This window comes from Babylonia areolata, chromosome 25 (assembly GCF_041734735.1).
Source record: "Babylonia areolata isolate BAREFJ2019XMU chromosome 25, ASM4173473v1, whole genome shotgun sequence".
In the NCBI taxonomy this organism is placed as follows: domain Eukaryota; kingdom Metazoa; phylum Mollusca; class Gastropoda; order Neogastropoda; family Buccinidae; genus Babylonia; species Babylonia areolata.
The window spans coordinates 27,597,137-27,607,136 of NC_134900.1; the positions used below are offsets into that span (position 1 = coordinate 27,597,137).

At 46.8% G+C, this 10,000-nt stretch overlaps 1 protein-coding gene across 4 annotated transcripts in view; it reads right to left on the reverse strand.

Moving 5' to 3' along the window:
- The window catches only part of LOC143299525 (uncharacterized), an 86,749-nt gene that overhangs the window by 9,086 nt on the left and 67,663 nt on the right, over positions 1-10,000 (reverse strand). The window contains exon 1 of one of the 4 annotated variants that reach the window (XM_076612794.1): positions 7,589-7,738. The exons of the other annotated variants lie outside the window; for them this stretch is intronic. The gene's annotated coding sequence lies outside the window, so the exon portion shown is untranslated. Of the gene's footprint in view, positions 1-7,588; positions 7,739-10,000 lie in introns of those variants that run through there. 4 annotated transcript variants of the gene reach the window in all.

Consider the following 10,000-nt stretch of genomic DNA (forward strand, 5'->3'; position numbering starts at 1 on the left):
AGAAATACAAATACAAATACCCTGCCATTGTTCTTGTTATTGTTTTCCGTTGTCAATGATAAAAATCGACGCAAAGCCCGGACTCGTTAAAAGACAAATCAAATACATACCCTGCTTTTGTCCTGGATAATTATTGTTTTCCGCTTGTCAATGATGAACATCAAAACAAAAACCGAACTCGTTAAAAAAAAAGAAGCATATATCAAAATACACACCCCCTATATACCTGGCTGGGTTTGTAGGTATGTCAGGCCGTAAACTACCCTGTTACCAGGACCTGATACTTCACTTCTAACCCTTTGTCAGTACTGTTACCACGACCAAAAAAGGAGAGAAAAAAAAAAGAAAGAAAAAAAATCGACCGACATGGTTCATTGGCAAGTCAGTGAGCAAAGGAAATATACCGTGAAAGAATGTCCTCCAGACTTGTATATAGTAGCTATTGGGGGAGGGGGGAGACTTGTATATAGCAGCTATTGGGGGATGGGGGGGAGACTTGTATATAGCAGCTAATGGGGGAGGGGGGAGACGTATATAGCAGCTATTGGGGGAGGGGAGAGACTTGTATATATCAGCTATTGGGGGAGGGGGGAGGACTTGTATATGTCAGCTACTGGGGGAGGGGACAGACTTGTATATATCAGCTATTGGGGGAGGGGGGAGACTTGTATATAGCAGCTATTGGGGGGGGGGGGAGACTTGTATATATCAGCTATTGGGGGAGGGGGGAGACTTGTATATAGCAGCTATTGGGGGAGGGAGGGGGGAGACTTGTGTATAGCAGCTATTGGGGGAGGGAGGGGGGAGACTTGTATATAGCAGCTATTGGGGGAGGGGGGAGACGTATATAGCAGCTATTGGGGGAGGGGAGAGACTTGTATATATCAGCTATTGGGGGAAGGGGGAGACTTGTATATAGCAGCTATTGGGGGAGGGGGGAGACTTGTATATAGCAGCTATTGGGGGAGGGGGGAGACTTGTATATATCAGCTATTGGGGGAGGGGGGAGACTTGTTTATAGCAGCTATTGGGGGAGGGGGAAGAGACTTGTATATAGCAGCTATTGGGGGAGGGGGGGAGACTTGTATATATCAGCTATTGGGGGAGGGGGGAGGACTTGTATATGTCAGCTATTGGGGGAGGGGAGAGACTTGTATATGTCAGCTACTGGGGAAGGGGAGAGACTTGTATATATCAGCTATTGCGGGAGGGGGGAGACGTATATAGCAGCTATTGGGGGAGGGGGGAGACTTGTATATAGCAGCTATTGGGGGAGGGGGGAGACTTGTATATAGCAGCTATTGGGGGAGGGGGGAGACTTGTATAATTATAGCAGCTATTGGGGGAGGGGGGGAGACTTGTATATAGCAGCTATTGGGGGAAGGGGGGGGAGACTTGTATATATCAGCTATTGGGGGAGGGGGAAGACTTGTATATAACAAAAAAAATATTATTATCAGCTATTGGGGGAGGGGGTAGACTTGTATATAGCAGCTATTGGGGGAGGGGGGAGACTTGTATATAGCAGCTATTGGGGGAGGGGGGAGACTTGTGTATAGCAGCTATTGGGGGAGGGGGGAGACTTGTATATAGCAGGTATTGCGGGAGGGGGGGTGACTTGTATATATCAGCTATTGGAGGAAGGGGGAGACTTGTATACAGCAGCTATTGGGGGAGGGGGGAGACTTGTATATAGCAGCTATTGGGGGAGGGGGGGGGAGACTTGTATATATCAGCTACTGGGGGAGGGGGGAGACTTGTATATAGCAGCTATTGGGGGAGGAGGGAGGGTATCAGCCGTATTAATGTAACCCGTGTTCCCCATAGGCTGGGTTTACTCTTTCCTGCCATCGCGTGGTGGTGGAGGAGTCGGATTGTCCTTGTGTGCTATACATCCTCATTGTCGACCCCCCACGCCCCACCTCTCCGCCTTCCCGCCCCCTCTCTACTCCCCATCCACACCCCTTTGCCCCCCCCCCCCCCATCCCCCCACCCCCCACCCAGGTGCTACGACCTCATTGTTGACCGTCTCCCCCCCCCTCTCCCCACCCCTCCCTTGTCTCTCCCCCCCTCTCCTACCTCCCTCCAGCCCCCTGTCCTTCCTATAACGTCTTTTTTTTTCTTTCTGTCCCCCCCCCCCCCCGCCCCCCCCCCCCCCCCCCCCCCCCCCCTCCTTCTTTCTCCCCGTTTCTGTTGTTGAGCTTGGACAAGGCTGTGTGTTTGGCACTGGCCAAGTTTTTTTTCTTCTTAACTCTTGAAGGGTTTTGCGGGGAAGTTATAGGAGGTGGAGGGAGGGGGGGGGGGCTGAGAAGTTTAGCTTTAGCTTTGTTTGCTGTACAGGCTGAGAACCGTTGTCTTGCTTTTTGTAGAAACTAAGAAAAATGGGAGTCGTTTCCAATGGAAGCTAAGAAAGTTTTGCTTTGTTTAATTAAGAAGTTTGGTCTAAGAAGTTTTTGTTCTCTCGTTTTCTGTAGAGTCCAAGGAATGTTGCTTTGTTTCCCATGGAGACTGAGACGTTTTTTTTTGTGTGTGTGTGTGTGTTTGTTTTAGAAGCAGAGGAACTTTTGTTGTTTGCTTTTAAAGGCGGAGAAGGTGTGCTTGGTTTGCTACAAATCCTGGGGACGTTTCCTTTGTAGACTTTCAGAGATTGGAATTTTTTTTTTTTCTTTTCTTTTATTAGCTAAAGGGGCTGGAAAAGTTTCTGCTTCGTTCACTTTTGGGGGCTGAGGAGTTTCGCTTTGTTATCTATGTACTCTGTTGACTGTTGTCACGTATTCTCTGGCAAGTCCTTTCTGTTGACACATTTGTTGTGATCATTATAATAATAATAATAATGGATACTTATATAGCACACTATCCAGAAATCTGCTCTAGGTGCTTTACAAAAACGCTTTGTTAACATAAAACATTACATCTATGTTACATACACACACCAAAATATGACTACACACACACACACACACACACACACACACCACACACACACACACACACACACACATACACACTGCATACATACATTTTAACAATACATGTGTGTCTAACAGCTACCCTAACACATACGCACACATAGGCAGGCACAAACTTACATAAACGCATAAACGCATCATTCATACACAGAATGTTTTCATCTTTTTGAACGAACAATCATTGGTAAACAAGGTGATGGGACGGATATCAACTGCACAAAAAAAACGATGCATGCACACGCACGGGCACACACGCAACACACACACACACACACACACACAGTTGTTACACTCTAAATCATAATGTAATAGTATCTTACCCACATGTTTTTCTTTTTACATAATAACTGATGTGTGCATGGTGATAAGTGAAGGGTGTGTCAGTTGTTTGGGTTTTTTTTCTCTTTGATTTTTGCTGACGGGCATTTTATTTTAAGTAAGCCTAAAGAGAATTTTCTGTTTTTGGTTGAAGCAGATGATAAAGTACTTTGAATTGAATTGAATTGAATATACTAGGTAACACCTCGTACTCATTTGATTTTTCTTCGCTCCAGTTTATCATGACGAAAACGAAAAAAGGTCCAGGATCGCGAAAGATCTCCCTCCCTCTCGCCTGCCTTCCCATCGCTGATTGCGTCACAAGAATGTGGAGTGACGGCCTAGAGGCAACACGTCCGCCTTTCCACTGCTGATTGCGTCACAAGAATGTGGAGTGATGGCCTGGAGGCAACACGTCCGCCTTTCCACTGCTGACTGCGTCACAAGAATGTGGAGTGGAGTGATGGTCTAGAGGTGACACGTCCGCCTTTCCACTGCTGATTGCGTCACAAGAATGTGGAGTGACGGCCCAGAGGTAACACGTCCGCCTTTCCACTGCTGATTCCGTCACAGGAATGTGGAGTGATGGCCTAGAGGTAACACGTCCGCCTTTCCACTGCTGATTGCGTCACAAGAATGTGGAGTGACGGCCTAGAGGTAACACGTCTGCCTTTCCACTGCTGATTGCGTCACAAGAATATGGAGTGGAGTGATGGTCAAGAGGTAACACGTCCGCCTTTCCACTGCTGATTGCGTCACAAGAATGTGGAGTGGAGTGGAGTGATGGTCTAGAGGTAACACGTCCGCCTTTCCACTGCTGATTGCGTCACGAGAATGTGGAGTGGAGTGATGGTCTAGAGGTAACACGTCTGCCTTTCAACTGCTGATTGCGTCACAAGAATGTGGAGTGATGGTCTAGAGGTAACACGTCCGTCTTTCCACTGGTGATTGCGTCACAAGAATGTGGAGTGGAGTGATGGTCTAGAGGTAACACGTCCAACTTCTCATTGCTGATTGCGTCACAAGAATGTGGAGAGGAGTGATGGTCTAGAGGTAACACGCCCGTCTTTCCACTGCTGATTGCGTCACAAGAATGTGGAGTGATGGTCTAGAGGTAACACGCCCGTCTTTCCACTGCTGATTGCGTCACAAGAATGTGGAGTGATGGTCTAGAGGTAACACGTCCGCCTTTCCACTGCTGATTGTGTCACAAGAATGTGGAGTGACGGCCTGGAGGTAACACGTCCGCCTTTCCACTGCTGATTGCGTCACAAGAATGTGGAGTGATGGTCTAGAGGTAACACGTCCGCCTTTCCACTGCTGATTGCGTCACAAGAATGTGGAGTGACGGCCTAGAGGTAACACGTCCGCCTTTCCACTGCTGATTGCGTCACAAGAATGTGGAGTGACGGCCTGGAGGTAACACGTCCGCCTTTCCACTGCTGATTGCGTCACAAGAATGTGGAGTGGAGTGATGGTCTAGAGGTAACACGTCCGCCTTTCCACTGCTGATTGCGTCACAAGAATGTGGAGTGGAGTGATGGTCTAGAGGTAACACGTCCGCCTTTCCACTGCTGATTGCGTCACAAGAATGTGGAGTGGTAGCCTAGAGGTAACACGTCCGCCTTTCCACTGCTGATTGCGTCACAAGAATGTGGAGTGATGGCCCAGAGGTAACACGTCCGCCCAGGAAGCGAGAGAATCTGAGGACCCTGGTTCGAATCACGGCTCATGGGGGTTGGGAGATGTGGTCAGTCCAGGCCTGAGGGGTGGGGAGGGGGGGAGAAAAAGATAAACGTAGATAGATAGATAGAGAGGCAGACAGACAGAGAGAGACGAACGAGCGAGGGTAAGGGAATAAGCACAACTGCTTTTTTTACATTTGACCCTTGGGCAAAATGAGAGAGAGAGGCAGAGACAGAGAGAGAAACAGAGACAGAGAGACAGAGTATGGCATGTAATATTCCCTCACGCGTGTATACTCCCCCCCCACCCCCACCCTCCCCCCCGCCCCCTCCCCATACCAGACCCCTTCCAACTAACCCCTCTCCACCCTCCTCCGGGCAAAAAAAACAACCAAAAAACAAAAAAAAACATAAAACAAAACCAAAACCAACCAACCAAACAAAACCCCCGCAAAACCTTCACGCTTGACTTGGGCCATCGCTGTTGGCTTGTGCAATGGCCCAGAACTGTCAACACCTTGTCTAGGGGGTGGGGTAGGGGGGGGGGATGGGGTGGGCGGGGAGGGAGGGTAAAGGGTGGTGTGTGTGTTGTGGGGGGGGGGGACGTAACGGAGAGACTGTGTACCCCTTACTAGAGCAGGTGGGGAGGTGTGTGTGTGGGTGGGGGTGGGGGGGGGGGGACTGATTGTTGGTGATAGGATCAGCTTACCTGTTCGGTGGGTTGGGTTGGATTAACGGACTTGCTTGTCAGGGGAAAGAAAAGAACAGAGAAGGAGGAGTGTGGGGGGGAGGGGAGAGGAGAGAGAGAGGGGGGGGAGGGAGGGAAGGGGTGTGTTTACAGTAATACATCCAGTCTTCTCTCGCCCCCCCCCCCCCCCCCCCCCCACCCACCCCCACCCCTCCCCTCCCCTCCCACTTCCGCCCCTCCTGCCCCCTCCCACCTCCACCCCCCGGCCCCCTACACCACCACCCCACCCCCCGACCCCCCAACCTCTTCCTAAAAATAAATAAATGAACGAATAAATGAAGAAAGAAAGAAAGAGAGAGAGGGGGGAGAGGGGGGAGACAACAGGAAGGCTGGAGTGGGAGGGAGGTTGAGGGGGAGGGGGGGAGTTGTGTGTGCGTTCGTGCGTGCGTGCGCGCGCGCACATACTGTCAGTGCACGCTTCTATCTATATACCCTCGAATAGCGTAGGTACAATATAATTCATGTCACATTCCCCACTCGACATACCAAGTGCTTCGATGGGTAAATACAGCGATTTATAACGATGGATAGCGCCGTTGCGAAGATTTGCGGGTTTTTTTTTTTTCCATGTTGATCTGTCTAAAATGAATAACGTAGGCTTGGCTTACGTAGGTGTAGTTAGTTATTTCGCCTTCAGCTACCAGCTCTCTCTGCCATTAGAATGTGACAGTGCGGTTAGCGCCTAGCAACGTGACGCATTGACTCGCGTTTGAAGTGGTTGTGTGTGTGTGTGTGTGTGTGTGTGTGTGTGATATCATTATATATGGTTGTTAAGGAGTTTGGGGAGAGTGAAGAGAGAGGTTGTTTTCGATTCGTTTTTGTTTTTGTTTTTTTTTTGTGGGTTTTTTTTTATTATTTTTTTTTTTACCGTAGTGATATCGTCGTATAGTGTGGTGTGTGTGTGTGTGTGTGTGTGTGTTCTCAAAAGAAAGTTTTATTCACTTTCCTTTCCCTTTACTGCTAACACCTACATGGTTAACTTTTCTGTTTGTTATTCTACTGTTTGCATGAGGCAGGTGGCCCGAAGAAACGTTATCAATCATGCTATTGTATTCTACAATATTCATATACATAAATATATGTATATATATATATATATATATATATATATATATTTATATATATGTGTGTGTGTGTGTGTGTGTGTGTGTGTGTGTGTACATACATACACACACACATACACACACTATCTATCTATAATTATTTCTAAATAGATAGATAGACATACTATACGTATATTGCGCGTGCACGCGTACACGCATGCATGTACACGAGCATGCACACACACACACACACACACACACACACACACACACACACACACACACACACACACACACAAAACACACTGTATCACAATCTGTCGTTAATTGTGACCGACAGGTAATAAGGGGAGTGGGGGGGGGGGGAGAGAGAGAGAGTAGGGTAGTAGTTGTAGTACTGGGTAAACTGTTGTTAATGGAGCTTATTGTGTGTATGCTTACCTGTACAGAAGGGAGGGGGGGTTGGGGGGGGAGGTATGATTTGCCTACCTGTTCTCAGATTCTGTTCATAAGGTACTTGTGTTATATCCGATGGCTGGAAAATCGATGTTTGAGTCCGTGCATTTTTGAGTAGGCTCCTTATACGAATTCTCTCTCTCTCTCTCTCTCTCTCTCTCTCTCTCTCTCTCTCTCTCTCTCTCTCTCTTTCTTTCTTTCTTCTCTCTCTCTTTTTTTTTTTTTAGTTTCGATAGCAAAACTCCGGAAAACACCCAAATGTTTTGCTATGTGAATGTTGAATCACACTGATGTCGTGAAATGTCAAATATAACCTTTTGTGTACAAGGGGGGAAAAAATTTTTAAAAATAAAAATAAATGTCACATACCTGTTTCACATGGTGACAAGTCGTGTTGTATACTGACTGAATTTCCTGTGTTGCCGAGTCCACTTTTATTCTTTTTTTTTTTTCTTTTTTTTCTTTTTATGTCACACAACCACTTGTACTGTACTGACACTGTAGCCCTGAGGCGTCAATTACAACGGCGGCCGAAGAAGACTGGAATACATTGTACTACTGACTGTGTCGTCTGTCTGTCTATCTATATCTTGTCTTATCTCGCAGCGCAGTGCGTGAGAGAGAGAGAGAGAGAGGGGGGAGGGGTTGGGGGAGAGAGAGATTGCGACATGCATAGTGTCTCGTGGGGGTGGCATTCCTGGTGAACAATGTGGATAAGAAGAACCTATGAAGACCTTGTGAATTATGTGATCGGTGTGATCTGGTCTGATAAGCTCGACGTGTTGTTGTGATGGTGGTGGTGGTGGTGGTGTGTCTGTGTTAGTCTGTGGGGGGTGGAGTTTGAGAGGGGGGGTGGGTATTGTGGTTTGTGGTGTGAAGGTTTGTTGTCAAAAGCACAGAGGAGGGAGAGTGTATTATATGTATTGTACTGACACTGGGCGTTGAGAAAGAGCTGAGAGTTAGTTCTCTCTCTGTCTGTGCCTCTGTTTGTCTGTGCTTCTGTCTGTCTGTCTGTCTGTCCGTCCGTCCGTCTGTCTCTGTCTCTCTCTATCTCTCTCTGGTCTCATCCCCACCAAACCCCAATGCAATTGTAATTATGCCGGTGGCCGATATGCAATTCAATAATTCGCATTCGCATTCTGTCTCTCTCTCCGTCTATCTGTCTGTCTGTATCTCTCCACCACCACCCCCACCCCCACCCCCCACCCACACCCTCTCCCCCCTCTCTCTTTCTCTCTCTCTTTGTCGTACGCGCCGCGCGCGGGCATGGACAGATTTGACATGGCAGAAAATAAGAAACAGGTGTGCATGCTTTGCTTTCTTTTTTTCTTTTTTTCCACATCTAGCCATAGACAGCATTCGAAAACAAGAGCCGCTGATACAGCAAGGTAAATATTCCACAGAATGCCTTAAAAAAAAAAAAAAAAAAAAAAAAAACCGATATAAAGTAAACAGGTGATGTACAGTACATACAGATAGATAACATGCGCAAGCTAAAAAGAGGGGGGACTGAGAGAGAGAGACACACACAGAGACAGAGACAAAGAGACAGAGAGAAGAAGAAGAAGAAAAACAAACTGGCAACGGCGCATGCGTACGTCTACAAAGCGTTTATTAAACATGAGGACAAAAAAGACACACAGGGTTTATCATCGTTGTCATCCACCTTTTGCAGAGCTCTAAATGCTCGGAGCGTTCTTATCAGCCTTTACCAGTCCTTCGTGGTCATACACACAACCAACCGCGATTTCTTTCTTTCTTTCTTTCTTTCTTTCTCCTTTTTTTTTTTTTCTTTTTTTTCTTTTCTTTTTTTGGAGGGGTGGGGTTGGAGGTAGGGGGTGGGGGGGCTGTGTGGGGTTGGGTGTGTGTGGGGGGTGGGGTGGGGGGTGTGTGGGGTTGGGAGTGTGTGTGGTGTGGTGGGATAGGGGTGGGGTGGGGGAGGGTGTGGGGTTGGGGGAGGTTTGTGGGGGGTGGGATAGGGGTGGGGTGGGTGAGGGGTGGGGGGGGTGGTGTTCTCTTTTGTTTTTTTCCTCCTTCTTCCTCTTCTTCCTTCTTCTGTCTCTCTTCAATGACTTCCATTTTTATTCATTCCTTTAGTCAGTTCATTACTTACTTACTCGTTTTGTTTATTTACTGGCTTGCTTCATTGATTGGCTGGATGACGAGGATAATGATGATGATGATAATAATAATAATAATAATGATGATGATGATAATTATTATTATTAATGATAATCATCATCATCATAGTAATTATAATAATAATAAGAAGAAGAATAGTAATAATGACAATATGATGATGATGATAATAATGATAATAGTAATGATGATAATGATGATACAACAACAACAACTACTACTTCTGCTACTACTCCTACTACTACTGATCATGATGATAACAATAATGATGATAAGAAGAAGAAGATGATCATGTTGATGATGATGATGATGATGATGATTAATGAAAGTAAGAAAAAGAATATGCATTTATATAGCGCTTACTCTGCGACGATTGTTGCAAGCTGTATTGTTAAACACAATCGATTGTTGCAAGCTGTATTGTTAAACACAATCGATTGTTAAACACAATCGATTGTTGCAAGCTGTATTGTTAAATACAATCGATTGTTGCCATGCCTTTTGTGCGCGCGCGTGCGTGCGTGCGTGCGTGCCTGGTTCAAAGACTGGGTATGTAAGCTGCATGAGTAAGTACAGACAGACGTGTATGTTCAAGTGTCGGTTCTTCATGGTGACAGACTCTCTCTGGAGAGATAACAGTAA